The sequence below is a fragment of the Triticum dicoccoides genome, chromosome 7A (assembly GCF_002162155.2).
Source record: "Triticum dicoccoides isolate Atlit2015 ecotype Zavitan chromosome 7A, WEW_v2.0, whole genome shotgun sequence".
Taxonomy (NCBI): Eukaryota; Viridiplantae; Streptophyta; class Magnoliopsida; order Poales; family Poaceae; genus Triticum; species Triticum dicoccoides.
In genome coordinates this window covers 523,328,153-523,333,741 of record NC_041392.1, presented here as the reverse complement: position 1 = coordinate 523,333,741, position 5,589 = coordinate 523,328,153, and positions in this window count along the sequence as shown.

The following is a 5,589-nucleotide window of genomic DNA, read 5'->3' as shown; positions in this document are numbered from 1 at the left end:
TTTTGGGGGGTTAATTTAGGTGTTTCATATATTCTGTTAGCTAGCTATAATTAATAGAGAGAAGTGTCCTCTCTTATGTCCGTGCTTGGTCGAGGCTACGTACTACCCTGTTCAAGAATTCATCCGATTAACAGTTAACTTGCCGATTAATCCCTACTCGTAGGGTCACCGAGTAGCGGATAAACTGAAAAATCGCCCGATTAATTGATTAAATGGCCGATTAACTTGCCGATTCACCGATTAATCCCCTACTCGTCAGTCAACTGAGCAGCTACCAGTTAACGATTTCCTCAACAATGCGTACTATACATACGTATAGAGAGGACTAGACACGCTAGCTAGTTAGTAAGCAAACGAAGGAAACCGAAGATCGTCATGAACATATATGCATACAGAGAGAAGTGATATCGACCACCTCTCCTTCTCCGAGAGACTGGTCGAACAACAAGTTCTCGTATATCTATCCGACACTACCGGCTACATATATACAATAATTATCTCTTACAAATATAATCTCCTAACATACGGACTCATGGTCCACATAGTATTCTCCGTCTTCAGCGATCACATGGTCAAGAAAGAATGCCGCCAATTCCTCTTGAATTGCTTGCATGCGAGCTGGTGCTAGGAGTTCATCCCGCTTCCAAAACATCTAATTTGAAGAAGGGGGTCAATACATATATATATATATATATATATATATATATATATATATATATATATATATATGAATGAAACTCAACACAAATGATGGTAATAAAATAAAACTGTGAATGTTGTTATTTACGCACTTCATATTGTTCGTCAGAGTAGCCCCGCTCACAGGTCGTGTGGCGGATGGACTCGCAAACGTAGTATCCACAGAAATCATTCCCTTGTTCCTGCCACAACCACTTTACAAGAAATAGAGGTCAATCAAACTGATAAGCAAGAAAGCCAAATGGTATTGATGAAACTAGCGCTTAAATCAATAGGAGATGCGCGAAACATGCTACTATAGTACTTACTTTCGGGTGTCTAAATTACAGCTTCTTCGGGAGTTCCGGAGCTTTTTTGGTGAATTTTTTCCAAACCCTGCCAGACAAAGAAAACAATTACTTGATATATCAGGAAATGAACAAAAGTTGCTGATATGGTGGATAATGATCGATTTAACTTACTTCTCGAGCATTTGAGTCATGTCCGCATAGTCCTGGGGATCTTTTCGTCTTGAGTCTAAGACGGTTACTAGTCCCTGCTCAAGCTTAATCTCTAGGAGAATATAGTGGAAACTGCACACGCATGCATAACTCATCAATTACATTACTATAACCTTGATTAATATATAAGGGAAACTGAATATGCACAAGACAGTAACACTCACTTGAAATTGTAAGGAAAGAGTATTATATCTTTGTTTTCATTTATTACCAACGATCGTAGCAAGTTGGTCTCGATATCTGCGGCATGAAATTTAACCTGAGTTGCATCTATGATATTTGTGTTAATGAACCCAATATCACCAATTTGTCTTTTCTTCAATTCGACGATTTTCAATCTGCATAATATAGTGAGGATAATTATAAATACATGCAATGAAAGAGCTGAGCTATATAGAGAGACTTAATGACAGAAGTAGTACTACTTACAGATAGTAGCAAGTGACCGTTGCTTTATCGAGGGCCAATTGATTGAAAAAATGAAAGAACTCCTCAAATGGAACAGACAACAGATCAATTCCAACGAGGTCATGCTCCTTTTTAACTCTCACATACAAAGTACTCCCCTCCAGACTCTCTGCAGATTTTCAAGTACCAATCATGCAATCTTCGCATCATCGTTGATAGAGATCTTTCATCTTTGACGAGAGGCTTCCCGTACTCGTATCTTTGTATCTGCACCTCCACGAAATCATAATGTACATCGTCGGGCAGGTAATCTCCAAGATTGCTATAACCGGGCACCATCCTCGGATCATTAGCGACGATGTCACTAGGCACCTTGAGCGGGGGGCATGATTGCTTCGCTTGTTCGCCGAGCTGGGCAATTTGTTTCCCAGCTCGTCGTTCTTTCAGCCTTTGATCACTGACAGTACTTCCCGATCGCTCCGCTTCGGCAAATTCCTTTCCAATAATGCGCTCATAGTTTCCTTTCAGTAGAGACTTGGGTGGTTTTGTCAGGGCAGCCAGAGTGCGCTTCGCTTTCACTGGATCTACCTTCTCCTCCGGAGGTGGATGTTTCTTTGCTTTCACCCCTTCAAAGAAGTTGCTCACTTCTTCTCGCGCAATCTCTACGTTCTCCTCCGGGGTCCTCTCGTATGGTAACTTCTCTGGAGTCTTCAGAGAAGGACCGAATCTATATGTCCTCCCGCCTCTGGCTGTACTGCTAGACGCCGGCAGAACAGACAGAGCGGTTGTCTTCTTTAATTGCTTACGAGGCAGAGAAGAAGGACTACGACACGCCGGAGCAGCCGGAGCGGCAGCAGGTCTCTTTCGCCCTTGCTGACGAGGCGGAGGAGGAGGCTGGCTGCTCGGGCGCGTCGGCGCAGGCGGAGAAGGAGGAGGAGTGCCGCCACACGCCGGAGAAGGAGCCGGCCGAGTGCCCTGATCATCACTCGCCGGAGGAGGAGGCGGTGGAGGAGGCGGAGTGCCCTAACTCGCCGTAGGAGGAGGAGGAGGCGGAGGCGTCCAGTTCGGAAGGTTGATGAGCTTCTTTCGCCATAGGCATGGAGTCTTCAGAGCAGAACCCAGCCGAGTCTTCCCTTAACCGCTAGGGTGGTCAAGCTGGAGGTCCTCAAATCCCTTCGTTATTTCATCCACCATCACCCTAGCATATCCTTCTGGAATCGGCCGGCAGTGAAAAGTTGCGCCGGGTTCAGTAGGAAAAACAGAGCCAACAGCCGCCTTGACCTTCATATTAATCCATTGCGTCATAAGGTGGCAATTTTGAGAGTCCGTGATAGCATCCACGGGATAGCTGGCAGGAGCCATCAAGACATGCTCCGGCTAAAGCAGCTCGGTGGAAGCCACGCTGCTTCTCCGCTGAGATGGCGAGGTAGCTTCGGGGGAAGCTTCGACAGTTCGTTTGCTGCGATTTGCTTCTCGTTCCTCTATCGCTTGTACCCTAGCATGCAGCGCCTGCAGTTGGGTCTGCTCCACTTTCTTCCTCCTCTCGTGGCATTTGTAACCACCTGCATCCGGAAACCCATCCTTCCACGGAATGGAGCCTGGCATGCCTCGTGTCCGTCGAGGGTGCTCAGGATTCCTGAGGGCCATTGTGAGCTCGTCGTTCTCTCTGTCTGGAACGAACGTCCCTTGCTGCGCTGCTTCGATATAGTGCTTAAGCCTCTTGACTAGTATTTCCATTTGCTCGTCTGTCCAAATGCACTTCCCTGATACAGGGTCCAAGGTTCCGCCAGCCCCGAAGAACCAAGTCCGGCAATGGTCTGGCCAGTTAATTGTCTCTGGTTCGATCCCTTTATCAACCAGATCATTCTCAATCTTGGCCCACTTAGGCCGGGCTGCGAGGTAGCCACCTGACCCCGTGCGATGGTGATGCTTCTTCTTTGCAGCATTTTGCTTGTTTGTCGCCGACATCTTCTTACTCTTTTCCGATGTCTTGTGGGCTACAAATGCGGTCCAGTGATCTTTGATCTTCTCATATCTGCCCTTGAATTCTGGTGTCTCTTTATTTTCGACAGACTTATGCAGCTCTTTCTTCCACCTCCTGAATAGTTCTGCCATCCTCTTAAGAGCAAAAGACTTGATTAATTGCTCTTTAACTGGCTTCTCCGGATCATCCTCTGGCGGTAGGGTGAAATTTGACTTCAGCTCAGTCCAAAGATCATTTTTCTGCATATCATTGACATAAGACACCTCAGGGTCTTCTGTAGCCGGCTTTAACCATTGTTGCATGCTGATCGGGATCTTGTCCCTAACCAAAACCCCGCACTGAGCAACAAATGCACTCTTTGTTCGGAGGGGTTCAATCGGTTGGCCGTCGGGCGCGATTGCTATGATCTCAAACTTTTCATCCGAGCTCAACTTTTTCTTCGGGCCTCGTCTCTTTACCGAAGTTGTGCTTGATCCGGAGGGCTAGAAAAAAGAACAAATACTTAATTAATATGTGTACATACCAAAACAATGAATGCATCAATTAGCTAGTCAGCAGAAGCTTAACTAATATATATACCTGGCCGGACTCGTTCGGTCACCGGAGACGTCATCACGGTCTCCTTCTTGCACCGGCATTGTGTCACCGGAGCCATCCTCACGGTCTCCTTCTTGCACCGGCATTAGGTCACCGGAGCCATCATAATCATAGCCAGCTGCTTCCAGACCATCGGTGTCGTTGAGAAACAACGAGCAGACGACATCACTTCCTCGTGCGATTATGTCCCCCAACAACTCTTCTTGTACTTCGTCTCGGGCGGTGTCCATAGTTTCTACAAATATTTACAACATGGCAATTATTATTCAAACATGACAGATGGATATATTAGTGGCAAACGTAGAACTAATATTAATTAGTGGCCTCGACGCTGCTTCTCTAGGGTTTGGGGTGGCCTCAACGCTGCTTCTCTAGGGTTTGGAGTGGCCTCGACAACGCTTCAAGCATAAAAAAAGAAGAGGAAGAAGAAGAAAAAGAGGAGAAGAAAGAATAGATTCTTCTCCTCTCTTTTTCTTCTTCTCCCTCTTTTTTTATCGGGAATGAGGGTCGTCGAGGGTCGCCGAGCGGTAGAGGAAACCCTAAATAGCAAGTATCGTGGGTGTGAGATACATGTGGCCGTCGGTGTCGGACACTACATCCACGTCCCACAAGTGACGTGGGTCGACGCCCGCGTCACTTGTGGGACGTGGATGTACTGTCCGACACCAACGGCCACATGTATCTCACACCGACGATACTTGCTATTTAGGGTATATCGACCCCCCCTCGTGTTGAAGTTATTGGGAGGTGGTATATATATCGACCCCCCTCGTGTTGAAGTTATCGGGAGGGGGTATATCGACCCCCTCTCGTGTTGAAGTTATCGGGAGGGGGTATATCGAACCCCCCTCGTGTTGAAGTTATTGGGAGGGGTATATCGACGATGACAGACCCGATAAAACATAAGAATACGAAGAAGAAATAAAAAGAGGAGAAGAAGAAAGGAATAGAGGAGAAGATCGAAGAAAAAAAAGAAGAAAAAAAGAGGAGAAGAAGAAAGGAATAGAGGAGAAGAAGAAAAAATAGAATTTTTTTCTATTTTTTCTTCTTCTCCTCTATTCCTTTCTTCTTCTCCTCTTCCTTTTCTTCCTCTCCTCTTCTTCTCCTCTTCCTTTTCTTCCTCTCCTCTTCTTCTCCTTTTTCCTCTTCTTATTTTCCTTTTTCCTCTGCTAAATATATAAAACTTTTCTAGAAATGAAACTAACCTAAAATGTACTAAATCAGAGAACATATATAGATAATCCTTTTCTAAATATTTAAATCTAACTTTTGCATATATATGAACATATATACACACAGAACATACAAACATATATACATTTTTATAAAAAAGCAAAATACAAAATACAAACATATAGAACTAAATAAAATAGGGGGGCGGACCAACGGAGGGGCAGGGCG